The sequence below is a fragment of the Leopardus geoffroyi genome, chromosome B4, assembly GCF_018350155.1.
Source record: "Leopardus geoffroyi isolate Oge1 chromosome B4, O.geoffroyi_Oge1_pat1.0, whole genome shotgun sequence".
In the NCBI taxonomy this organism is placed as follows: domain Eukaryota; kingdom Metazoa; phylum Chordata; class Mammalia; order Carnivora; family Felidae; genus Leopardus; species Leopardus geoffroyi.
Window position 1 is genome coordinate 46,993,548 of NC_059341.1, and position 27,582 is coordinate 47,021,129.

Below are 27,582 nucleotides of genomic sequence, written 5' to 3' on the forward strand. Positions count from 1 at the left end.
AATGCAAAAAGATATACCATTATATCAAATTCTAAAGCTGACATTTTCCCATGAGAAGTTGCTTAAGAGAAAAAAAAAAGAAAAAAGAAATGTAAATGTGCAGTCATCACTGTTAACACTTCACATTTTTAAGGTAAAAGACTGCCTAAAATGGAATTTATTTTCCCTAATTTATAGGTCTTGTTTACATTTGGCCCTTCATTCTTCTCTTACAATGTGTATCTCCTTGCTTTAAAAAAAATTTTTTTTTTAATGTTTATTTATTTTTGAGAGAGAGACAGAGCATGAGCTGGGGAGGGGTAGAGAGAGGGAGACACAGAATCCAAAGCAGGCTACAGGCTTTGAGGTGTCAGCACAGAGCGGGACGTGGGGCTCAAACCCACAAACTGCGAGATCATGACCTGAGCTGAAGCTGGATGCTTAACCGACTGAGCCACCCAGGGGCCCCTCTCCTTGCTCCTTGCTTTTTAAAAGGAAAATATGGGGGCACCTGGGTGGCTCAGTCAGTTAAGCGTCCCACTCTTAGTTTCAGCTTAGGTCATGAGCTCATGGTTTGTGAGTTCAAGCCCCACATCAGGCTCCCTGCTGATAGTGCAGAGCCTGCTTGGGATTCTCTCTCTCTCTCTCTCTCTGCCCCTCCCCTGCTCTCTCTTTCTCTCTCTCTCTCTCTCAAAATAAATAAACTTTAAAAAAATTTTAAAAAGGAAAATATTAACTATTGCAGAACTGCAACAGAACTGTTCAGTTAATGCAGCGTTACCAGGAGGTTAAGGACCGTTCACCCTAGGCGGGCTCCTGGCCTACATGCAACCCCTTCTCCTGGAAGGGGAAGGTGCAACTGAGTCTGCGTCCAGAAGGTGGCGCTGTCTGCAAAGCCCGTCTGGGAGGGAGGGGTCGCCAGCCTGGGGAGGTCAGGGCAGCTGCAGGCAGCCCGAAGACGCTAGGAAAGAAGAGAAAGGAGGTAGGGGGAGGTGTGGAGGGAGGGCAGAGCGGTGGCAGTGGTCGTTTTTCCTAACGTTCCAGAGCTATGAACTGTCAATTTTGAAGGGCGTGTAATTGAATTCTAATTGTAACTGAAGTGGGAGGAGATGCCTGCCTTAAGTCTAAAGACTCTGACAGGTCTGGGAATATCTAAAATTCCGAAGTCTCCTGGTGATCTATTTGCAGGAGAGTCAAGGCTCTCCTGAGATGAAGTCAGCCTAAGGGGAGAGGGAGCAGGTTCTGAGCTGGACCAGTAACAGCGTGGTCCTGGATCACTAAGGGCGAATTGTGCTCCTGAGTCCTGAAGGGGAGTCTGCATCTTGCCGGGAGAGAGGAATCGTGCAAACACCTAAGAGATGGTGTACTCAAAACCTTAGGCACCAAAGTACAAGCCACAAAACCCTGGGCGTCTCCTGGCACGATGTGCCGCCAGTGGTGGCCCACCAGGCATTGTGCTGTGACTGGGGTGGTAGGGACGTTGCCAGCGATGCTCCTAGCCGCCATGCTCCCAGAACTTACTTTTTGCCTGGCCCTGTGCCAAGTGCTTTAAAGTCTTCTCTCATTTCGGTTTCAAAATAAATCGAGAAGGTAGATTCTATTTCCAGTCTCATTTTACAGAAGAGGACACCGAGGCGGGCTTCACTTGTGGAGATGACAGAGACTGGGTTTGCAGCAGGCTGGGCCCGGCCCAAGCACAGGGCTCCTGCTACTCTTCCCCTTGGTGCCCGTCTGAGCTTCCTGAGGGTGACAGGACTTGCCCACAGGACGCGCCCAGAGGAAAGATGGGGTCGTGGTGGAGGGCTCAAAGCAGTGCTGACCGACCGGCATTGTCTTGAGGTCTTCGCGGTGCTCTTGGACTTGAGCCAGGCCTTGAAGGCTTGGATTTGGGAAAGGACGTTCAGACAGGGCCCTAGCGGGAAGAGGGGGTGAGGGCAGGAGAGGGGGAGGCGTGATCAGGGGCAGTGAGAGGCCATTGTGACCAGGTGAGGGGGAGGGGGTGAAGCCTGTATGGCAAGAGTGGGCTGGGGCTGACGTTGGATGCCATGGACCCACACTGAGAAGGGTGAGGTGGGCCCAGCCTCCCTGTGGCCCCAGAGACCTTTGGGGATTGTCTTTGGTCTGTGGCCTCAGCCTCACTCCCCAAGCTTCGAGTTCTTGGTGCTTGCCAGAAGCCGTGGATTTTTTATGGGTCCTGGTCCACCCCCATGAAGCTGGCATCAGAAATAATTTTTTTTTTTCTTCTGGAAGAAAGTTGAAGAGAAAATAACTTTATTGTCAGTTCTCACTTATCTGTGAGGAAATAAGGGCAACTGGAATCTACAGATTTCAATAGCTAGTGGTTTTGCCTTGTTTGGCAACTCATGTTTCGCCGTTGCTTCCGGAAAACAGCAAAATCGAGTTGTCAGATTTTCACGTTTACTCCTTCACGTCCTCCGTCTGAAGTGCTAAGAAGCAGGGAAGTGGCCCAAGTGTGGACAGCAGGAGGGAGAGGAAGGGAGAGCAGGTGTCTGGGTACATGAATGTCCGCTTACGTGTTCAGTTCCCGAGAGACGCAGAACTGAGCACTGGGCTGTGTGCGTGCCAGCGCTGCTGTGGCTGACTGCAGGGTGGGAGCCTGGACATGGGGTGGGGGACATAGTCGCTGCACACGTCACCAAAGTTCAGAGGTCAAGGGCATCCCACACAAAAGCTACACGTCCTAAGAAGTTAGACAAAATCCCCTGTTGAGGAAGCTTACCCGGGGATCAAAGGCACCAAACTGGGGTGAGCTGACCCAAGCACTCGCTAGCAGGGTGAAAGAATTCAGGTGACGTCTCCATGTACCTCATCATTTCTCTTCTGTTCCCCTGGAGAGTGGCTTTGTGTGGTAAATATTTATGTGATATCTGAATTATTGGTGATGTCATACATGCCCTTGTATCTGAGAACATACTGTGATTTAGAACTAAAACTCTTTATCATCCCCATTTCTGCTAAGTAGGATCTACTCCTGATGCAGGACCTTGGGAGGAACATTTGGATCCGAGAGAAAAAGGCCTGGTGTGTAATCTCAAGAGCAACCCTCCTTTCTCTTGTAAGCAAGGGCAATGGGTTTGGGCCGAATCAGGAGGTTGTAAGTGGGGGTCATGGGGCAGGGGGCTGGAGGTCAGGTGTTTTCTACCTTTTCTTGGCAGTAGGAACAGACAGAGCTTACCACAGACTGCAGGCAGCTGCCCCAGGGCAGCCAGAGCATGTGGAGGAAGTTGGTGGGAGGAAGATAGGCAGAGATAGCATGGGTTCTGTGTGGCTGCAACCTCTTCTCAAACCTCTGTCTACTGTTCTGATAGAGCTGCCCGGAGAGAAGGCACCATGACAGCTCCTTTCCCTCATGTAGCACGACGCCCATTCTTCTGCGGCCTGTGACGTCTCATCCCTGCCCCCCGCCACCCAGGCCTCTTGCCGCCCAAGAGCCCCAGAGCAATGCCCAGCCATTGCTGCTTCATGTCACGCCAGGACCCTGGAGCATCATCCTCAGAAGAATCCAGATCCTGATGGGGCTATCCACGGGCTGGATGTCTGGGCTACATATCATGGTGCCTGAAAGCCCAGGAAGGAGGGGGCACGTATAGAGGAGAGAATCCTTGGGGGCAGGTATCCACTGAGACGCCTCCCACATTCGGCAGCATCTCATCTTTTATGGGATATGGACAACTATGGTAATGGTGGAAAGACAGAGTTGGGCAGGAAATCTGAATGCTGTTATAATATGGAGAGGGGACTTCTGCATATAAATTTTGGGCAAGTTTACTCCTGTGAGAGCTCTCCAGTTACTGTGTTAACCTACTCTTAATGCAAAATACCTCCCCCACCCCAGGATTCTGGAAGCAGACATTATCTCTGACCCTGGGGAGACTTGGCCCTCGATTGGCTAGATGGGAAGCCTGTTTTGGTGCTATGTTTCTGGAAAAGCTGGACTTGGAAATGGTGCAGGTATTTACTGGGCTGGCAAGAAGCTTAATGTTTGTCTCTGGCTCCATGTCAGGGGTGTTATTTGGCCACTAATGATACAGTCTTGGAAACGTCATATCACCATCCTGACCTCAGTTTCTTCATCCGAGAAAAGAGATAATGTCAAAGGTTATTATTCACCTTGAATAGGCTTTTATTCTAAGTCTTGGAACAGACAACTTAACATTTTTATTTCCTTATCCACAAATGGGGATAATAATACCCACCCTTACCTTCGAATCTATATGAAAACCCTCAGACCTCTGGGGAAGAAAAGCATTATTTAAGCCCAGAGTAGAATTATTATTCTATTCTATTTGCTCTCTCCTAGTCATTCATCACTGCCGTGCTGTACAATTATGCCCTGGGGTGAGTTATGTGAACAAACAGCCACACTGGGCAAGTTTCTTGAGTGATGGGACATTCGGATTGTGCTCTGTGGAAAAGACACCAAAATCTTTTATTTAGTTATTTAGGTGGAGCGTGCTATCTAGTTAGTACACAGGCCCAAACTGGAATACATTGCTACCTCTAGAATGTAATATTGGTGGTTATTTCTCCTTTCCAGTGTTGTCTTGCCTTTGAATTTCTGTGGGCATCATCTGGACCAGTTCTGACCTGGGAAAACACAGCATGAGTCCTCTTTGGCTCCCAGCAAGACCCTGATAATGCCTAAAACTTTGATGCTGCCTGGGGTTTGGAGTGGAACCCAGGTCCCCATGCTTGGAAAATCTGCATAGCCAAATGTGCATAAGTAAAGGCATACCTCACCTAGCTAAACAAACACGCACAGGCTTATAATTGCCTTTGTATTTTCTCATTGTAGCCACCAGAGGCCTCCCAAATTGTGGTCGATTTTAATGTCAGTGGAAATCTACTGGGAATTAACAAAAAAAAAAATCATTTTAAAATTGAATAGAATGCCTACAAAAGTTCAAAGTCTGTTACCTTGTTCATTCAACATCGCTATTCATGCAAAATGTCATGCAAATCAGGCCTTATTTACTGAGTACTTTGCTTCAGTAACCAAAAAAATGCTAAGAAAAAATGGCTTATGTTTAGCCATCTATTTTTCCAAAAATAGGACAGCAATTAAAGTAGTACCACATGATGTGACTGATGATATCAGTGCAGGAAAAGAACACCATCTCGGTGGCTGATGCTCAGGGCTGAGCATCTGTCCTTCATCAGGGGCTGGGCAGTGTGTCCAGAAGAGAAGTCCTGGGGCCCCAGGGCCATGAGCAATGTGGATGCCATGCCGGGCACAGAATGATGAAAATATCCTTTGTGAGTAAGCATGATAACTGTGCCTTCCAACAGGGGACTTCAGAGACCCTTTGGGAATCTGATTTCACCTCTGTGATGCTCAGTTTCTTCTTGTATAAAAGTGAGAGGTTTGGGCTAGGTGATTTCTGAGTCCTTAAAGGTATATTATTGTCTTCTAAACATTTAGGACCACTTACTGTGGATCTGTTATACATGATTGCAACACAAAGTGCTTTGCAAACGTTTTCTTATTTAACTTCCATGGCCAGTAAGAATAGCCAGTTTTAATTTACAGATGGTGGAATTAAGCTCAAAGAAGTAAGGTCACTCACCAGTGATCACACAGGTCGTAGGTGACAAAGGCAGAATGCACTCAGATCCGTTTGATTCCTAAATTTCTCACTGTCTACGTCTTTCATGCATTCCCGGACCGAGAGTATCAACTCAGTTAACCCACATAATTTAACTCCTGAGGTGTAGCATTCATTGCTGGTTGCTGTATCAGTTAAGAATGGTACTGGTGGTAAGCAACAGATCAGACAAATAAATACTTAAACATACACAAGTTCATTCTCTCACATAAGTGTGGAGATAGGTTGTCTAAGGAAGGTCTGATGGTCATGGAGTCACAGTCACCTAAGCTCCTGTCTTTCTGCTCTACTGTATTCTAGGATGTGGATTCCATCCTCTAGGTGGACTTATGATCCAAAATGGCCGATGGAGAGCCAACCATCACATTTGGGTTGTAGGCTGGAAGAAGGAGGAAAGCGGAAAATGGTTGGCAGGTCTCCAAGTTGAGTTAGCTACATGAAAGCAACATTTCAGAAGTTGCATACAGCCCCTCTGCTTATATCTCAGCAACCAGAATTTAATGACATGGCCATGCATAGGGGTGAACATGGAAAGCTGACAAATGTAGTCTTTATTCTGGATAGCAAACTGCCCAATTAAATACCAGGGCTTATGGTGTTAAGGAAGAAGAGGAAAATGAGTACTGGAAATCAAATAGCTGTCTTTGCCACAACTATCATCTGCATAGTTACTTCTAGCTCTTTTCTGGTTTTGGAGTCCTGATTTTGTTCAGGTTTCTGCCTCTCCCCAAGTTTCTATGTTAGTCCTGAATGATTAGAGCCAACCATGGTGGTATCACTCCCCTCCCTGTGACTGGTTGTGATTAGGTATATAAACAAGTTCTGGACAATGAGATATGAAAGAACTTCTGGAAAAGGGTTTTTTTTTTTTTTTTTTCCTCTTAAAAAAGCAGTGCATCAGAAAAGACTGACTTTTTCTTCTACTAGACATTGTAGTGTCTGATAATGACACCTGGAAATACAGCAGCCATTTTATAACACTCTGGAAAACATACTTCTGAGAACAAAGCTGTCCCCAGAGATGGTAGAGGGGAGAGATAGAAAGCAGTTGGGTTTTGGGGGACGAACTGACTGACTCTGGAGCTGGCCTACTTCTGGACTTCTTATGAAATACATTTTCGTATTGTTTAAGTATGTTGAATTGGTACTTTCTTAGTTGCAGCCAAAGGCATGCTGACTGATATGCGGGAGAAAGAAAGAAAGAGACCCATTCCCTTATGCCCTCAGGATGGCAAACTGGATACCAATCTATGCCTGTCTTTGGACTGAACCCCTGTGTTATTCCATTTCTTATAAGAGGTACCTTTGTTTTTACTTGCCATGGAGAAGATACCTTTCTGTAGAGTATTTAAAAGGCTCTGTGTAGAGGCACTTGTACCCCAATGTTTATAGCAGCACTCTCAACAATAGCCAAATTGTGGAAAGAGCCGAAATGTCCATCAACTGATGAATGGATAAAGAAATTGGGGTTTATATACACAATGGAATGTTACATGGCAATGAGAAAGAATGAAATATGGCCTTTTGTAGCAACGTGGATGGAATGAGAGAGCGTTACGCTAAGTGAAATAAGTCATACAGAGAAAGACAGATACCATATGTTTTCACTCTTATGTGGATCCTGAGAAACTTAGCAGAAGACCATGGGGGAGGGGAAGGAAAAAAAAAAGTTAGAGAGGGAGAGAGCCAAACCATAAGAGACTCTTAAAAACTGAGAATAAACTGAGGGTTGATGGGGGGTGGGAGGGAGGGGAAAGTGGGTGATGGGCATTGAGGAGGGCACTTGTTGGGATGAGCACTGGGTGTTGTATGGAAACCAATTTGACAATAAATTTCATATTAAAAAATTAAAAAAAAAAGGCTCTGGGTAAAATGAGAATATTTTAGGATTAGAAGAGACTTAACTCCCACTCAGGGCTCAAAGAGAGTCAGTAATTTCTCCATGGTGCTTGAGTCTGAAATGCAAGGTCTGAAATGTTGTGGGTCTGTCTCAGTCACATTTAGAAATCTTCCAAAGAGGTGGCCCCTGTGGCCTTGCCTTTCTGCCCCTTCCATATGACCCCTCTAGACTCCAGGCTCCAGGGCTGGCCATGTTGAGAATGATGACTTAAAACTGTAGGCAGGAGGTAATTTTCATTTTTAGCTGTTGCCAACTGCATCAGCCATGGCTGTCACCCTTCCTGTCTACTTCCTCTTGCCAAATCATTAAGATGGCCATGTCTCTTTCCCTTGAAATCAGACCCCAAAGGGTTTCCGTGCACTCAAGTCCCATCTGCGCTTCATTCCAGACCATATCATGTCACAATTATTCCCAATCATGTTTCATTTGGCCAGCCAGCATGCACCTGACTGGGAGAAATTCCCCCAGTGAGAGTCAGAAGTGTGTGCAGCTGTCCAGGGCGATAGGGGAGATGCTCTGGGACCTAAGTGACAGGCTCAATCATATTATATGGATATTCTCCAAGAGAAGCAGTGTGACAGTGATGGGCTCAGAAGCCCATCCTAGCCAACCTAGCCAGCTAGCCAACCTAGCTCAGCTGCCTACTGGTTGTAAGACCTTGGACAGGCTATTTAAATTCTCTGTGCCTCAGTTTCCTCACCTATAAGTTGAATGTAATAATATCTTTATTATGGAGTTTTAGTAAATACTAAGTGATATAATATATTCAAAGTACTTAGACTCTCAATAAGCTATTTAAAGAGTATCTAGAAGGCATTCAATAAACTGCGGATTAAACATAAGCTTTTGTCATGGAATTACAATACATTTAGGCTTCAACTCATGCCTTGTTTTTTTTTTTTCTGAGTTAATGGTCTTTGCTCTTCTGTTCCCTTGCCCCCAGAGAAGAGGTTAAGTGTCCCTCCTGTCCATTCAGAAAGCCTCATAGTTGAAGGGAACTTGGAAGTCTCTATCCTGATTTGCTTGGTCCTGGCCTCTTACTGAGCAAACAGGATTAAGACAAAGAAAGTCAATCCAACAGATAAAGCCTGAGTTGCCATTACGCTGAGAGTTACTGTCATCCTGCCAGAAAAAAAAAATATGTCCCGAGAGACTCTTAAGGCATTAGAAATAACACCCTGTTAAGGGCTTATGGTAGAGGTCAGCCTGGCTCTGACCTGTCCTATCTCTGCCTATCCAGGCCATTCTGGGTCTTCTTCAGTTGGGGTTGCTCACTTGTCTCTGAGGTCCCCTCTAGAGGGGACTTTTCAAAGGCTGGACAATTCTAGAGAGAAGGCAGCTCTGGGTATTGCCTTAATCACCCTGAGACAGCGATGGAATCAAAGGGATGAACTGGGGTGAATTACAGAAACGTATCCCTTTGGCTCTGTCTAATGAGAGCTCTGTCTTCTGATGGGATGACCAACTTTATGGGATCTTAAGAATGTAATATTATCTTTGATGTTTTACCATCCCCCCTGGAGGTGGGGTGAGGGGAACTGAAGCCGTTAAGGTCTCCCAGGAGACTCTTGGGTTTGATCAACAATGACCTCATAGTAGCTGGTAAATCTGGTTAATTGGATTAGTGTCCTCCGTTTAATTGCAGTAGCCACATTACCTTCCTGTTCAAACACAGCCATATCGTTCACCTCTGGCTATTAGTTTCTTGTCTGTACTGATGACTTAGGGACACAGACTCCACTGTGGTGAGCATGATGTCTGCATCAGCACAAGCAATTCTCAAATAAACCCCACCATAATTCCGGGAATGCCTTTTATGTCTTCTGACAGAAAAGAGGAAATGGCACATGAAAAAAAAGTCAAAAAGATTCTTAAGGGGAACATTTACTATTTTAAGATCTGAGTAGCAGGAAGATATTTTATGATAAAGTTAGGCAGTCCTCCTATCATGGGGACACTTGAAAAATTCTCATTAGGCACTTGTTCCAGAGATTGGCTTGAATGCATGGAAGAAAATCTGCTGGGGCAGAGATGTCACTGCAGTGTCAAGGGGCCAGCCCCTGAAGACTTCTGGAAGTCACTATCCTTTTTTGGCCATCTGGTCTTAAGTTGGTGAAGGATACAGAAGGGTGTCCTTAGAAGCATGGCTCAGGGAGGCTCTTGTGACACAACTGGCTGCCTCCAATTTTCCCCCCAGAGATATTCAAATGGGAGGGGTGCACCGGCTCTGGATGGCACTGATTTTACCCTGCATCTGCAAAAGCCCTCTTGTCCTCCAACCTCCACCCTTCCATTTAGGGCAGTAGATGGCAGGCTGCTTAGACTTGGACTTCCCATCCTCTGCACGCACACACCCTCAGTTCCTTTGTTCTTTGTCTTATTTTTCTCCCAGTGTGTGTTCATTAATGTAGCTCCTTCCTTTTACCTTCATTGTCTCTTTACCTCTCTACTGGATTCTTTATGCTCCAGTTGTCAGCATTTTCTGGCCTCTTCCTCTCATCCTTATCCTCCAACCCACCCTTTTCTCTCTCAAGCTTGCCTTTTCCTCTGTTTTCTACCCATTGTTTTATTCTTTGTTCTTTCTCCCTTGCTATTGTCCTACTTTCTCCATTCTGTTGTCTTTTTTCTTCTCTACGAAGCATTCTCTGAACACATTTTAAGACAGATGTTAGTGTTCTGATAAATACCAGAACTTGACACAGATATATTTTACTGAGAAACCCTTACCCTCCCCATCCATCTTTAGGCATCATGGCAGCTCACAAGCCCATGTCCCATGTTGTAATTCACCAGGCATATATTTAATGTGTGACTTTACTTCAGAATAAGATTGGTTTTTCACTTTTCTGAAGTGAATCTATTAATTTTTGAAAGTTTATTTATTTATTTTGAGAGAGAGGGGGAGAGAGACAGAGAGAGACAGAGAGAGAGAGAGAGTACAAGCAGGGGAGGGGCAGAGAGAGAAGGAAAGAGAGAGAATCCCAAGCAGGCTCCCTGCTGTCAGCACAGAGCCCGATATGGGGCTCGAACTCACGAACCGTGAGATCATGACCTGAGCCGAAATCAGAGTCGGTCGCTTAACTGACTGAGCCACCCAGGCATTCCTGAAGTGAATCTATTATTATAGATGAAGAAGCTAAATGGTAGAGTTTGGTGTTAAACAAGATACTTAACAATCAGTTTGAAAAGAGTGCTCTTTCAGGTAGCTGGGTTGAGGCTTGGAGGCCAGAGCGTCTGGAACGTTCTCCTTGACCCCCTAAGACAGTTTAGATGCTCCACCTGCATGCCATTGTGCTGTGTGTTCTTCCCCTTGCATAGGTGCCACCACCTGCTTATGCGCTTGGCTCTCTCCCCCATCGATGGTGGGCGCTCAGTGCATGAAGTCCACAGAATACCAGGAGGTCCTAGTGACAGCTCTTCGCCTAGGCAGTTTCTTTGCCACCTCACTTGTGGAGTGGTGGGATTTCTGTGAGTGGCCACACTGGGAACTCTCCTTGGTCTGTGAAACCAGAGGACATTTCATTTTGAATAGGTATCCCGATTCATGGTTCAGCATTTCCTTCCGACAAACACTTCCAGGCCTGTGCTAGGAAATTTAGGTTATTAAAAATATCAAAATCAACGAGCATGCTTCCTGTCCTTAAGGAGCCAACAGTCTTGTGGTAGGTCCTTCCCCAGTCTTGAGTTGAATTTTTCCCAAATCTCCGATTTTGGCTATCTGTACAATTGTCTGAAATAGGGAGCCTCCTCAGCTCTGGCCTTCTGGCCCCATTGGCTGTGAGCTTGATATCTGCTGGTGTGGCCCATGGGGCCTAAACAATGGACTCACTTCTGTTGGAATTTTCCAATGTACAATTAACCCATGTAAAGTACAAATGTATTTTCCTAACCAGGACTTGTGTAGACTATGTTATCAGGTACATTGTGTATTTTCTGGAGATTATCATCCCCACATCATTTTTATTTGCAAATAGGCCCAGCGATTGTTTTCTTTTCTTTTTTTTTTTCCCCCCAGAATCATTTCCAGAATTGGGAACAGGCTTAAAAAGCACTTGGTTGTAAAGTTACATTTAGTTCACAAAAATGTCAGGGAGCTCTGTTATGGTTAACAGAGCCACTCTACGTAAGAGCTGGTCCAATTTAAGGGAATCAAAAACTCACTTACCCCACAGGAGGGACCTTCCGGGCATGACAAATAAGTTTATCATCTTGAGTGTGGAGATGGTTCACAAATTTCTACCTATGCCCAAACCTATCAAATTGTGCACCTTAAATATAAATGGTTTAGTGTATGTCAACTATATGTCAATAAAAGTGTTTAAAAAAACTCACTGGGCCCCGAATCTCTCCCTTTCCTCAACCTGAAATTCATCATTTTGTTTTCTGTCACTGTCTTTGACTTCATCTATGAGACAGTCATTTGGTTCTACCAGAATTCACGACGCAAACACAGGTAGGAATGTAAGAATACGGCCCACAGATTCTCACAGTGTTGCATCAGTAAATCTTGTTACTTACTTCTTAACAACTGGGGTTCAGAGCTCCAAGCGGACAGAACTGAAGTTCGGATGAGTCAGGTGAAGAAGGAAAAGCAGTTCTGGAGCCTGGGGAAATTTGGAGGAAGAAAGGACATGATAAAGTGACTCTGGTAACTAACCAGATTCTGAGGACTGGGACCCAGGAGAGAAAAGCATTAATTTCTGTGAATCTGTGTCAAAGGTCAACCTTATTAGTGATCTGCTCTCTTCTCCTTCTTCTATTATTAGTGTAAATGGTGGGGCTGCTGGAGGCTTTGAAGTCGTGCAAACATGGGTGTGACTACTCAGTCCACCACTGATTAGATGCTGAAGCTTTGGCAAGTTTTTCAACGGACCTTAACTTCAATTTCCTAGTGTGTAAAAGGGTATAGAATATTTGTCTCAATAGGTGTGGTGAGGCCCAAACAGGATAATATGAATGGCAAGTTTCACCTGTCTGGCATGTAGTAGCATCTATGTTTCTCCCCATTTCCTTCTAAACTTTTCTTGCTTTGAAAAACATTTTCCTTATTTATTTTGAAGCTCCATCAAACCCATTAAAAATGTGTGTATGTATGCCTTTTTTTCTAATTACAGAAGAAATCCTTTCTCATGGGTTTGAAAGAATGCAGAATAGAAAAATCAGTGGGAAAAAAAAATTCCCCTTCCCTTTGAGTTTTTAAGAGAAAAAAAAATCCCAAAATATACAAATTCACTGTAACCCTTACAGAGCTCTGTTAAGGGCAAGTAGCTGTGGAGGAGAGAGGACATGGGACATTGTGTCACATGAGTTTGGTTCACTGCCTTCTTACCTTTGGCCAGCTTTTGATTCTAGAAATCCAGGCCGATACTTATTTTCAGAGATACCGTTGTCTCATTTGAAACCAAAGGTAAAAGAAAATTTGGCATACTTTTATATTGCAAAGTTCCACAATCCTTGCTCAGCGTTGAGAGGAGAGGGTGGATGTACCACGTGACCCAAAGCAGCCCTCACAGTTCCATTCTTTCTTTTATACGAAGGCCAAACCCAGTGCATCCAATCTTACTCTTGACTTGCTGTTTCTTCCAACCTCCAAGAACAACAAAAGTAGCCTCTGAGTTATTGCTGGCCCTTCTGCTTCCCCTCCAGCTCCAGCTCAATCACTAAACCATGCCTGGTCTCTCTATAGTGCACATTCTGCCCCATCATTACTGCTGCCTCTCCAGCCATCACACCACCCTCTACACACATAGCCTCTTTCTCCCTTGCCAACTACTCTACCTCTAGAGTCAACCAACCAGTGCTTTAAATTTAGAGTCATGTTCTCAAGAGCTAGAAGAAACCTTGGGGGTCATCTCATCACCTCTCCTCCCACAAGGCCTCAATGCCTAGTTGGAGGCTACAGAGCTGGGTGTGCTGCATCTTATATCCTGATGCCCAGGTATGCGTGGGCTGGAAGATGCTGGGAGGTTGGGCCAACACGGAGCAAGGAATCAACTGCTGTGTGGTGCAGGCTGGAATCAGCTGGTATCATCATTTTAAAGCAAAGGAAGGTTCAGGAGCCCTTTAATTTTGGGATTTTGTGTATCACCAGGAAAAAAGTCTCTTCTCTACACAGTTTATCTACTTCTGTCTCTCTTAAGCTTAAGAATTCCCTGCTCACTCCATTAAGGGGATTGATTAAATCCTCTCGGGGTAGTGATCAGAGTCCTCACAGCCTAGGCCAATTCCATGGTGTCCCTGTCCCCAGACACACGTAGCTGACCTTGTAGCTGCACAGAAGCACTTCCCTGTCCACACCTCATGCCTTTGCTCACACTGGTCCCTCTGACTAGAATGTTCTTCCTACTTTTTTTCACCTGGAAAATGGCCAGTCCAACCCCTCTTCTGTGACACCTTGACTCCCTCCGTGGTCTCCTTGCCTATTATCATAATCTTCTTAGAACCCTGACAATGGTAATGATAAGGACAACAATGGCAGTAAATATCGAGTATGGATTGAGGGCAGGGCAGTATGCTAATACATACTCATTATTTTAATCATCAGAAACAACTTAGAGGTAAGGAAATTGAACCTTAAAGAGGTTAGTCATTTACCCAGGGTTACAGCTAGGAAATGCTGGCCTGGGGCTCAGACTTAAGTTTGACAGTTTAACTCCTGAGCCCAAACAGTAGTTATGACATCATTTACCATATTGTCTTTTTTTAAAAGTTTACTTATTTATTTTGAGAGAGAGAGAGATAGATAGAGAGAGAAAGAGAGAGAGAGAGAGAGAGAGTGCAAGCAGGGGAGGAGGAGAGAGAGAGGGAGAGAGAGAATTCCAAGCAAGCTCCATACTGTCAGGGCAAGCCCAGTGCAAGGGCGGGGCCAATGTGGGGCTTGAACTCAGGAACCATCATAACCTGAGCCAAAATCAAGGGTCCAAGAGTCCAACGCTTAACCTACCTAGCCACCCAGGCGTCCCACTTACCGTGTTGTCTTAATTATCTGTGAGCAAGTGTTGCTTCTTGAGGACAGGGGCCATGGGCACATCCCCAGTGCCTAAAACAGTACCTGGCATATACTACGTGTTGAGTAAATGCTTGTTGAATAAATGAATAAAGAAATGGATTCCAGTGGAGGCCTCCCGTCGTCCAACAGTCCTTGAATCAAACCCAGTGACTTGGGTGGAGGCATGTTTGTCCGTGCCCAAGAGCAGAGGCAGGCAGATGGAGCTGCTGGGCTGTGGTCTCCCTGCTCTCCTGCACTGAGCGGTGCTCTCTCCATACCCCTGTCCTCCTCCTCTGAAGAAGCCCGCGTTCTAGGAAATGGCCAAGTGTGGCCACGAGCCTTCCAGCAGGAAACACCTGGATGGTCAAAGGCTTTTGCAAAGCTCTGTTTCCACAATTGCCCTTTATCTCCCTCTCCCTCTTAGATTTAATGCAAGCCAACTGGTATTTCTTTTTAAACAGCCGAGAACACCAGATGGAAGGGGAGGGGGAGGTGGGGGCACAGTGAAAGGCAGGAAGGGGACACGCAGGGGCTGTGGATGAGGGGGGAACTTTCGGAAACAGGGGATGTAGGGAAAATGCCAGACAGGTCCATGGAGGTAGGAAAGGGGAAAAGAGCTGTAAAAGCGAGCAGCTACCATATGTGTGCATGCACATACACACAGAGCTTTCAACACACAATTCAAATAGAGGAAGAAACGTTCTGGTTTCCGTAGCAACAAGGCCTATTGGTGCCTCAGCCAGAAAAACTTATTGGAAAAAAAGGCATTTGCCTGTTAAAGAGCCTGATGAATTGGGAGATAATTATACAGCATTCCGCCACCACTAAAGACATACAAATACACTCCAGCAAATTTTTTAAAGAGCACGGATTGTCACAAATCCCATGAAGGCAGGGGATGGGAGTGAGAGGCAGCCAGCAAGGAGAAAAGGCTACTGGAATGATTTCAGGTGAACACCCCAGGGAGGCAGGCACTTGAGAGCGTCAAATTAGAACCAGCTTGTGCGTCAGTCATCAGAGATCTAGTGTGAGGCAAAGGCTTGATGTTATTTGTATCCCATCCTAAGGGGTCAGTACATTGAGTTCTCTTCTTCCTTGTCCCTTCAGGAAGTGGGTGGGTGGATCAGTAAAATGTAAACTATTAGATTCAGTATGACAGTTTGTTGACCAGAGTGGTGGGATCCGTGTTTATCAGGGCCCTGTTACTGCAACAGAATGAGCCGCATGAATCTCATAGTACATCTGGTCCCTCAGATGCGGTGGGACAGAAGACGAGATCCTTTCAAATTGAGTAGGGTGATATAGGATCTCGATCAGGGTAGGAGGAAAGGAAATGCATCATTATTTTGTACTCATGGCACAGGACACAGTGCGGGGCATACAACAATTGCTAAATATACTACTTAGTGTATGCAGGAAAGACTGAATGGATAAATGGATGGATGGATGTTATGTAAGTGAACTGCTGAGTGAACAGATAGGGAATCATGAGTAACTATGTACCTTTCTTCTTTCCTCTTGCACATGCGTAGGAATTTATTTGCAACGTCGTTTTGTCCTCCAGAAGATGGGCACGGAGCAGGCACACTCTCAGACGTGGAGTCTTTGGAAGTGAGTCATGTCCCGAGACAAGCCCAATGTCATGGGGCTGGAGATGGCCCAGCATCTTCAGGACTATCAGAGGTTGGATAGTGATATAGAAGAGGAAGTGGTTCTTCCTCACTGAGGATGCTATGCCCTGTGACGTACCCTTCTAGTGAGACATCCTGATTAGAAAGAAGAGCTTGCCCACCACCATCAAAGACCAAGATACTTTCTGTAGTTCTTGGGCCCTCAACTTTTTGTTGTTGTTGTTGTTTATTTGGGGGTTTTTGTTGTTGTTGTTGGGTTTTGTTTGTTTGTTCGTTTTGCAGAGAGAGAGCTGGCAGGGGGAGGAACAGAGGGAGAGATACAGAGAATCTTAAGCAGGCTCCACCCTCAGTGCAGAGCCCGATGCAGGGCTTGATCCCATGACCCTGGGATCATGACCTGAACTCAGATTAAGAGTCAGATGCTCAACCCACTGAGCCACCCAGGCACCCCTTGGGCCCTCAGCTTGGATCTGAATCAGCTTTCATTCTCTGATTTCCTATAGTGCTAGTGGGCTCCTCATTTGATCCTTCACACGTGCCATTTATAATCATGATTTATTACTTAGTTTTTCCTATGTGTACATCACACCTTTCCAACTAGACTATGCTCCTTAGGAGCAGGGGCCCCTTAGAGAACCTCTTCATCATGCCAGCCCCTGGTGGAGAACACTGCATATCCGACCATTGAATGTTTGCAATGCTAACACCATGGAGAAGGACATTGATGCACAGCCTTTAAGAACTGACGGAAAGCATCAGGCTCCATCCCAAGCTAAGAGCAGCTCCGTGCCAAGGAGCTCTTTGCACACCAAACACCCCTACACCCACACCTACCATTTTGTGGGTGCTGCCTGGTCTGCTCGCATGTTCGGGCACGGGCTGTGTGAACTGATGGGAAAGAAAGGGAAGGACTCAGGGAAAGCGAGCAAGGATTCATCCCTTTTTTCACAGGCGCTTGGCCTATTCTTGAACTGCATGTATCATAGTCATGTCCCAAAGGAGTCCTGCTCAGGAAGAGAATGCAGTAGCAGCATCAGGCAGTTCCTCTGTCCTGCAGAGAGAAGCGAGGACAAGAGCGCCTCAGGCACTACTGCCTCTTTATGGTCACAACCCTGGAGGTGCATTTTGCTTACACTCTGTTTTCTAGGCAAGAAAGAATAGAGGTTCAGAGAGGTCGAGCAAAGTGCTCAAGGTCACGCACTGCGTGACATACACTGGATTTACATTGTGTCTCAAGTGTTCAGGCTCTTAACTCCTATCTTATATTGGCTCTTGTGACTCAGGCTCACTGAAGGCACTGGAGGAAGCCCAAGTATGTTTCATTTCCCTGAATAGATAGGTGCCTCTTCTAACAGGCAGCCGGTTTGGGAGTATGAAAGAGGAAATCGGATCAGAGCCCGCTGCTAGTTAAAATGAAGATGGAGGAAGCAGAGTTCAAAGCAGGGAAAAACTTATAAGTCTTATTTTGTGTAAGCATCATATTAAACAGATTCCGTTCCAACTATAAACAGATTTTTACATTTCCACCTTCTCCCCTCCAGCAGCCCCCACCGTTCCTGACAGATTGTTCCCTTCCTTCTTGTTTAGATTATAAGTAAGCAAAATTGGCTTTCCTTCCTTTCTCCACCCCCTGGCCCTGCACCATCTGGGGGTGCATATTTCTTACCCCAGTTTCTTTTAAAATCCTCCCTTTGCTTTCTGTCCAGCGGCCCGTTCGCTTTTGAAGCTCTGCGGAGAGTTTCTCCGCCGGCCGCCAGGGGTCGCAGTCGAGCAGTCGGAGCCGCCTCTCCGCAGGGGCGCAGGGACCGCTTGCCGGGAATCGCGAGCCCATCTCCTGTGTATATCAGCGCACCGCATTAATCAGGCCGCAGCTCTGCAGTGCTTTGCGAGGGGAGTGAGAGACCGGGGTTGGGAACGAGATCGGGCTTTTTCAGGCAACTGGAGACCGGCCGCCTCACTCAACTCTCCTGCCCCAGGCTCAGAGCAAACAGTGCTCAATCAAGTGGATAAGGAGTGGGGGGGGGGGGGGGGGGGGGGGGGGCGGGCAGCCGCTCGCCCTGGCCCAGGGTCGTGCTGGTTTTTCAGAATTCCTTCTGAAAAGGAGAGGAGGAGGTGGTGTTACAGCGGCAGATCTTGATGAAGGGGGAGAGGACATGCCTCCCACCCCTGTCCTCTTGCCTCCCCTACCCCTGTCAGCAGCCCAGGCCCCCAGAAGCAAAGCGCTGCTCTCCTCCTGCACGCACGTGGACGCTCCGGCTCACCAGTGATTTCTCCGTCACCTCAGAGAGACTTGGCCCAGCCTCTCATGGTCTCTGCATGTGCCTGGAAAGCAAGGCCTCTGCCAGAATTTTATCAGATGGCATGCAGAGGAGGGGAGGGGAGCACGTGCTTCCTTTAGCATGAATTTTTCAACATTACATTTTCATTTCTCTGCCCTATTTCTCTCAATTCCTCCCACTGCTCTTTTCAGAGCTGGAGCTGCTTCTTAGGATTTGGTGCAATTACTGGGCATTTAAGATGGAGGCACGGGGGGGAAGAAAGGAAGTGAGGAACCCAAGGACAGGGGGAAGGGATGTGCCAGCCCAGGATGCCTGCAGTAAGTCAGTGAGCAGAAGCCAGGGGCTGGCTGGGGCTTTTGCCGCTCTTGGGAAGCACTGTTGAGCAGTTTTATTTCAGCCAGCGTGTGTGTTGGAGGGGGGCGGGCGGGTTGTTGGTGGTGAACCAACAGGAGTCCAGGAGGCAACTTTCCTCTTTCCCAGCAGGGGTCCCCTGTTCTTCCTCTTTTCTCCTTCCTGCCCCTCCCGTGCCTCTCTCCTTCCCTTTGTTCCTTCCTTGAAGACAGATGCAAGCACACATAGAGACAAATACACATGTGTAAATATTTGCTTATGATACAAGACAGACTTCGATCTATTATAATAAGTTTCAAAGGAATAAGTTTTAAAGGAACAAGTTTCTTGACATCAGTGGGGTTTGGGTTGGATCTTCAGAAATGGGTAGGAATTCCGCAAGAGGGAGGAAGGCATGCCAGGCAGAAAAAAAAAAAAAAAAAAGAGCTTGAACAAAGACCTCAACGCGAGAGATTTCGTAGCATTCGAGGAGAGCTGTTGCCGCAGTGGTTCTGCAAAGATGGGGGGGGAAGGGATGCGTGGTGTCAGTGTGCAGAGTAAGTTGGATCAGGGATGGGGAATTCTGCGCGCCTAGATGAGGAGGTAGAGGGTTGTGTAAAACAAGCCCATTGAAGCTTGCCACGGCACAGTAGATTTGTGGTCTGCGGGATCCCTCTGAAGGGTGGATAGATAAAGGGTTGGGGTGGTGGGGGTGGGGGTGCTGGGCAAGGGAGATCAGTTTGGAGAGCACTGTGACGGTAGAGGTGCAGACTACGATGGCGTGAACTAGGGCTGCTGCACTGGTAGTGGAAAGAACGTAGAAACCACACGGAAGGACTTCATGCTTGCTTCTCGACAGCCTCCTGCCCCCGTTTCTTCCCCCTCTCTCCCACTCTCCATCATGGTTGGCGATCTCCCACCGCTTTTCATTGACAAATGGAAACTATTGACAGAGAACTCTTTCTCCTCCCAACCGTTAGGTCTACACATGCACCTGTGTCTGTTATCGTTGGATCCATCCTTCCTCCTCCTGGGATGTAAAAAGTCCCCCTTACCAAAGGCCAGCGCCTCCCCTCTGCTCTTCTGAAGGGTGTTTCTCCTTCATTACTCCTTCTCTCTCCTGTACCATCTGTCTCCCCCTCTTTCATATTCGTTCCCACCAGCACACAGATGTGCTCTATTATTCCCCCTCTTTAAAAACAATTTTTTTTAATGTTTATTTATTTTTGAGACAGAGAGAGAGAGAGAAAAAAAAAACATGAGTGGGAGAGGGGCAGAGAGAGAGGGAGACACAGAATCCGAAGCAGCCTCCAGGCTCCGAGCTGTCAGCACAGAGCCCCCCGCGGGGCTTGAACTCACTAACCGTGAGATCATGACCTGAGCCGAAGTCGGGCGCTCAACCGACTGAGCCACCCAGGCACCCCTATTATTCCCCATCTTCACAAAAGCTTCAATTGATGCTATGTTCCTCTCTCCCTATAGCCTTATTTATCGTAAAACTTCTCCAAAGCATTGTCTACACGTGCTGGGTCCATTTCTTCACCTACAACTACAGATCACTGCTCAGTTTGCTCCAGTCTGGCCTGCAACCTGGCTTTGCCAAAATTACTCTTTAATTTTTATTATCCTACACCCGGCGGGTGGGTTTCTGGCCTTATCTTGGTCTTTTGGTAACATCCGGCATATTTCACTCCTCCCTTCTTCACAAAACACTCTTCTTTCTTCGTTTTATAACATTCATACTCTCCTGGATGTTTTTTTCTATATCACTAGTCTCTGCTTCTCATGCAAATTTGCTGGCTCATCCATTTATTTATTTATTTATTTATTTATTTATTTATTTAGAGGGAGAGAGAGAAAGAGACAGAGACAGAAAAGGGCAGAGGGAGAGAGGGGGAGAGACTATCAAGCAGCCTCCATGCCCAGCATGGAGCACAACTTGGGGCTCGATCTCAGTACCGTGAGATCATGACCTGAGCCAAAATCAAGAGCCAGATGTTTCACCGACTGAGCCACCCAGGCACCCCAGCTGGCTCATCCTTTTATTTATTTATTTTTTTTTTCAACGTTTATTTGTTTTTGGGACAGAGAGAGACAGAGCATGAACGGGGGAGGGGCAGAGAGAGAGGGAGACACAGAATCGGAAACAGGCTCCAGGCTCTGAGCCATCAGCCCAGAGCCCGACGCGGGGCTCGAACTCACGGACCGCGAGATCGTGACCTGGCTGAAGTCGGACGCTTAACCGACTGTGCCACCCAGGCGCCCCATGGCTCATCCTTTTAGACGGGACTTCCAAGTGATGAAGAACCTGGTTATGGGCCCTCTTCTTCTTTTCCCTTCCCTTCCTTTCTCTCTCTTCCTATCTCATTGATTGTGTTCCCTTCATCTGTGTACTCCCACGGCATAAACACATCTCTATAATGATGCCTTCTGAATGGATCTCCATTCCAGAGCTCTCCCCGTGGAGCTCCAGGTTGTTATATCTGTCAGCTTGACATCTCTACCAGGATATCTCATTGGCATCTTAAATTTAGCATGTCTAAAACAAAACTCTTAATTCTCTGCTGTATCCACTGTCAGCTGGCTCCGTTCCTCCTTCTATGTCCCCAATCATGAAATGGCATTATCACCCACATAGTTGCTTACACTCGAAACCTTGAGTCATTCTTAATTCCTCCTTTTCTCTCATCTCCATATCCCATCTATCAGCAAGTTCTACCAGGTTTGTCTCCAACATATGTCTCATATTGGTCCGTTTCTCACCATAGTCACTGCCATCCTATAGTTCAAGCTGCTACTACCTCTTACCTGGTCTAGTGCAAAGGCTTTGAACTTCCCTCCCTGCTCCACCTTTTGCCCCCTCTTCCTCATAATTCATTCTTCAGGCATCCGTGAACTTTTAAAAGCATAATTCAGATCAGATCCCTGGCCTGCTTAAATGCTAACATTTGACTTCCCATCATACTTAGAATAAAATCCAAATGGCTTGAATGATCTCCAAGGCTCTTCATGATCTGGCCTCTGGCCACCCCTTACCCTAATCAGTTATGGTCACTCCCTTCTCAATAAGGTCTATCACAAAGTTCTCATTTCTGGTATTTGGACATGTGAAGCTCTTTCTCTCCCTATAGCCTTGGTACCTGCTGACCCTTGAACCTGGGTTGTTTGCTTTTCCCATGGGTCTTTTTATGAGAGGCTCCCTTCTCATCCTATAGAGATGCTTTTCCTGACCGGAAATTATCCACATCACCCTACTCATTTCCTTCATACCATTGATCACACTTTGCAACATAGTGCTTATTTATTGGTCTACTGTCTGTCTCCTAAGACTCAGAAACTGATATATCTTTCCCACCCTTACATTCTCCGCACCTAGCATTGCCCCTGGCTGTGAGTTAGTAGTTTTATCCGTAAGGTAGAAATGGATCTGGTTATCCCACATACAGAGCAAAAGAGGAGGGGGAGTTCTATTAAAGGTGAGAAGGAGATACTAGAAGAACACTAGCCTCTGTTCCTGTGAGAAGGGACAAAGGAGAAAGTAGAGACTTGGGTGGGGGTAAAGGTGACTTCATGTTGAGGGAGAGAAGGCTGAAGGACTTTTCAGCTGTCAGATGAGCATGTAAGTCTACAGCTTGTTGAAGAAATGAAGGCTAGAGATAGGTTTGGAAAATACCTATGCCAAAATGATCATAAAAGCCATGCATGTGGATGAGACTAATTGTAGGGGTCAGGTAGAGTGACAACAAGCGAGAGACAGGCACTAAGCCTTAGCCTTAGGTAGTGCCTGTAATTAGGAATGAGAAGAAGGAGGAGCCTTGGAAAGAGACTGAGAGGCAGGAGGGAAACCAGGAGAAGGAAGTATCACTGAAGCATAGGAAAGGCAAGATTTTAAAAAAAGAGAGTAAAATTTCAGTTCAGTTCGACAAATATTTATATTCTGTTTTCCTCTATGCTAAGCTCCATATTTTGCTATAGAGCTACAAATATAAATTAACTCTCATGGCTTATGTGGGGGTTAGAGTCTCTTAGGGGAAAGAGGTATGTCATAGAATATGTGTAAATAAAAAAAAATGCTACAAAATAGCACTGTGTACTTTATAAGTGTATACCCAGATGTAAAGATACATGTTGAATATATTAGAGCAGTTTCTCATGGGGGAGAGCTGAAGTGTAGAAGGGGCATAAAAAGGAATCAATACAAAAGTAAAACAAGAGAGGATCTCAAGCATGCAAGAATGTTAGAGTTCCATGAGCAGAGGCTTCTGATCATTCAACCATCTGCACACCCCCTTGATTCTTGCAGTTTTTTCCTATAACATTGAAATAATTTTTTTCATATTATAAAGTGCTAAATATTTATTATAAAATCTTTAAAAGGTAAGAAAGCAATTAAGAAACTCAGCATCACTTGATATCTCATTGCCCTGATATAACCTATGCTAATATTTTGTAACTAGGTACGCATGCATATACGTGTATATATATCTTTGGTGCCTTTAGTTATTTAAAAATTGCTAGTAGTTTCTAATTCAAATCACCTAGGAACACATCCTCTTTTGGGAAGAACCGCTTGCACATCTCCATATAGACACCGAATGTAAGGGAAGTATCTATCTGCCCATTGTTTCAGGAGAAAAGTATAATAGAGTATGTTTTGGTTTCACTAGGGCCTAAAGCCTAGACACTGGGGGTGGTGGTGGTGGTGGTGATGAAATTAGGTAGTCAACTTCCACAATATCTTTTTGCTTCCATGGATTTACAAAGAGATCAAAGAGCCTTTTAGAAGAAGGGCAACAGCACTTTTTCCACTGAGGTCCATGTTCACATCCTCCTGGTGGGGGCCCAGGTGGCAGGAAAAGGAGAAGGAAGAAAGGCATCTTCAGACCCACAGAAGGCACTCAGGGAAGGCTGGAGCCACTCGCTACCCCTACTCCTTGGATTATGACCACGCGTTGGGGAAAGGTTGTGGGTGGGCGAACACTAAAAATATTGTGTCCCTAAAGAGCTCTAACATCAGAACTCAGGCCTGCTTAGCATGATGTATGATGTGCACACAGCTGAGCTGAATTCTGGGGAAAGACTCGTCATCTCCCATCTAACCCTGAGCAGCTATATGCAACCTGAGAGTAGGTATAAATCTGGGTTCCTCCAGCACTTCCTGTGGTGAGCAGGGACTTGGGAATCGGGTGTTTCCTATAGTGTGCAACACCCAACAAAGGATTCATGGAACTCTTCCTGCAGCAAAAGTATTCAGTGGTGGTGACAACAGCTATCGCTGCAGTATTGGGCTTTTGGCACATTGACCGAACTTTCCATTTTCATTTGTCTCTTTCTTGGGCAAGGCAATAGTAACTGATTGCTTTGGCCTCAGTCAGAAACGACCTCACTTACCTCTGGGACTTTTGAAAGGTGTCATTTGGGGAGGAAGGATGAATTGCTCATGATTGATAGAAAGAGAGTTTAAAGTCATTTATTTGGCTTTTAAATGAAATGAAACTTGATATTGACCTCAAATGGGTAAAGCCAAATTACACCCCCCCCCCCCCCCACACACACAAATGGCACTTCTCTGTACTGCTGGAACCACAGTGGAGAGCAAGACAGATAGTCTACTCTCTGCAGCCCAGAAGTTTATGTTTTAGTAGGAGAGTAGGGAGATGACAGATGCAGAGTAAGGAATTTGGCCTTGCCCAAGAGAGGTCTGGCCTTTGCTCCTGGGAAGTAACCCAACCTCTAAACCCTTGGAATTTCCTGAGTGATACAAGTGTCTTTGTTATTCATGGTAGGCCCCTCAGACCCTGCCTGATACTGTAGGCTAAGGGGTGGATCTTGGTGGGCCCCTTGGGCTACAGGATATCAGCACCACCCCTGAGGGAGTAGAGAGGTGCAGACTGACTTCTGCCACAGGGGCAATAATCCAATCAATTATGTCCGCATAATGAAGACGCAGCAAAAACTCTGGACATTGAGGCTCATGCAAAACTTTTTGGTTGGCTGTTCTCTACTTGTCATGTTTTATGCCACACTTTGTGTCTTGGAGGGGGCCACACCCTGCTTGACTCCTCAGGGAGAGGACAGTGAAAAGCTCCACCTCTGGACCCCACCCAGACTTGCCCCCCACCCCCCTTCCCGTCTTGTTGCAGGTTCTAATTTGTATCCCTTCCCTGTAATAAATGTGACTCTGAATATAATAGTCTGTAAGCTCTGAGCGTTTCTAGCAAGTTATCAAAACAGAGGGAGATTTGGGGAAACCCCCGACGTTGCAGTTGGTGCCAGAAGTCTTGGGCAGACCTGGCATCTGGAAGACTGTGTCCCAAACCCTGCAGTTTGGTTAGCTTCAGGTACTGGACAAAACAATTACACAAAACAAACAAATACTCCAAATGTGGAAAAGTTACTTTCAGAAAGTGACAAGTTTCTGAAGAAGATGGAAAACATAGTGATGTAAAGGGAATGACAGGGTGTGGGTCTATGTGTACTGGGTTGTTGGGGTCTGGAGCTGAATCTTCAATGACAAGGCAAAGGCATTCAAAGATCTCAGGGCAGAACATTCCAGGCACAGCCAGCTAGAGGCACAAATGGTTTGTGAGGTGGGAACAAGCCAGGTGTTTTCAAAAAAAAGGAAAGGGGTGCCTGGATGGCTGTGTCGGTTAAGCTCCAACTTGGCCCAGGTCATGATCTCAAGGATCGTGAGTTTGAGCCCCACATCTGGCTCTGTGCTGACAGCTCAGAGCCTGGAGCCTGGAGCCTGGAGCCTGGAACCCAGAACCGGGATCTTGGATTGGATTCCGTGTCTCCCTCTCTCTCCACCCCTCCCCCATTCACACTCTGTGTCTTTCTCTCTCAAAAGTAAATAAACATTTAGGAAAAAAAAGGAAAAAGGGGTCCTGCTCCAGAGGGTTACGTAAATCAGGTCTGGCCTTCGTGTTTTGTTGTTAAATACGATTGGAAATTCATTGGAAGATTTAGCACCTGACGTGCTTGTGTTTTGTGTTCTTCTACTTATTTATTCATTTTTAAATTACAGTATAATTAACATGTAGCATTATATTAGTTCCAGGTTTACAATATAGTGATTCAACGCTTCTATACATTACTCAGGACTCATGATGATAAGTGTACTCTTTAATTCCTATCACCTATTTTCACCCATCACATCCCCTCTGGCAACAACCAGATGGTTCTCTGTATTTAAGAGTCTGGTGTTTTTTGGTTTTTGTCTCTGTTTTTCTTTGTTCATTTGATTTTTCTTCAATTCCACATATGAGTAAAATCACATGGTATCTGTCTTTCTCTGGCTGACATATTTCACTTAGCATTATACCTTCTGGCTCTATCCATGTTGTTGCAAATGGCAAGATTTTATTCTTTTTTTGTGTGGCTGAGTAATATTCCATTGTGTATATATACATCTATCTATTGATGGACACTTGGGCTGCTTCCATATTTGGTTATTGTAAATGATGCTGCAATAAACATAAGGGTGCATGTCTCGTTTTGTATCAGCACGCAGGAGGTGTGACTACTTATATTGGTTCAGGGAGTAGAGCCAGGAATCCTCTGGATAGAGGATCAATGGGGCAAGATTGCAGAGAATGTGGGAGGGTGTGGCATGAACAGCAGAAGTGGAGAAAGAAAAAGGTGATGGGGACCCAGAGGCTCATTGGGAATGAGAAAACTCAGCTCTGCTGGCCCTGCTTATTGCCGTGAAGGAGTTGGCAGAGAATCTCCTAAGAATAAAGGTCAACAGCATGTCAGAGAGCTTCAGGGAATCGGGATGGTTTCAAAATACTTAGATGCTCCTTCTCTGTGGAAAAACAAAAATTCCCAAACCTCATAGGAGTTGTAAGTTCCTCCCTATTCCAACAATGTGCTACACATACCTCTCTCAGAGCACTTATCTTATTTCATAGTAATGATTTGTGTGTCTGACCCACCTTCTTGAATATTATCTCTATGAGGTGATGAAACTTAGTTGGTCAGCAAATTTCCCTTCCCTCAAAGCATGAATGAGAATGAAGTACCCTCTCTGGATGAAGACAACACAACAGGAGGGGTCCAAGCCACCCTTCTATGAAATAAATTAAAAATCAAAGGCAAACACTACCCTGGGTCAGAGTCAAGGATTGGTGAAAATTTCAGCCCCTTGAAAACACGGTTGAACACATACACACATTATGCCGATGTGGTGAATTTTATAGAAACCTATTAGAGATGGGGAAAAGATCCTTGCTGGGCACATTCTAAGCACTCTATAGGGAAACATGTTTGTTGAATGAATGCATGAGTACATGAACAACGTTGAAGACAACTGAGATGAGGGAGAGTGTATGTGCCTTCACTCAAGTCTTCCTGTTTCATGATTTTCACAAGCAAGACAGCCTGAGCTTGTGTAGAGAGGCTGCAAAACTCATGGGTCAGATTAATCGAGGATTGCAGTAATGTGGGGTAATACGGAGGAGGGTCCAGTAAACAGATGGTTTTTCTGGTGGTCCTCAGCACGTCTGGAGTTGATCCCAGAAGGCTCTCTTAAAGATGCTTCCTTACAATCATGCAAAACTTGAAATCAAGCATCTTCTGGTGGATAGCCTATTTGTTCCTGAAGTGCCCTTGGCTTAGTCTGGGTACAGGGTGTGTGTGTGTGGGGGGGGGTGGTGTGCCTATGCCTGTTGACCGTTATCCTACGCTGGTTTGCGTGAAGGTCACAGAGCACGAATTCTTCTGAGTGCTAGCCTATGCCAATTCTTTCCCAGTCCTGAGAACTGCCCATTCTTCAATGTGTGATGGTTTAGGGCAATGGTTCTCAGATGTTAAGGTGGATCAGAACCACTTGGAGGGCTTCTTAAAA

General features: G+C 45.9%; 2 long non-coding RNA genes across 2 annotated transcripts; one reads left to right on the forward strand and one right to left on the reverse strand.

The window, feature by feature from the left end:
• The first annotated feature begins 1,087 nt into the window (after positions 1-1,087).
• LOC123591112 lies at positions 1,088-4,904 on the forward strand. The gene is made up of 3 exons (XR_006709121.1): positions 1,088-1,366; positions 2,963-3,021; positions 3,309-4,904. It is a non-coding gene; the product is annotated as an uncharacterized LOC123591112 (long non-coding RNA).
• A 5,630-nt stretch (positions 4,905-10,534) lies between these two features.
• On the reverse strand, positions 10,535-18,310 carry LOC123590929. Its single transcript, XR_006709036.1, has 3 exons — positions 17,792-18,310; positions 12,025-12,110; positions 10,535-11,005 (listed from the first exon to the last, which is right to left on the reverse strand). It is a non-coding gene; the product is annotated as an uncharacterized LOC123590929 (long non-coding RNA).
• Positions 18,311-27,582: the final 9,272 nt, after the last annotated feature.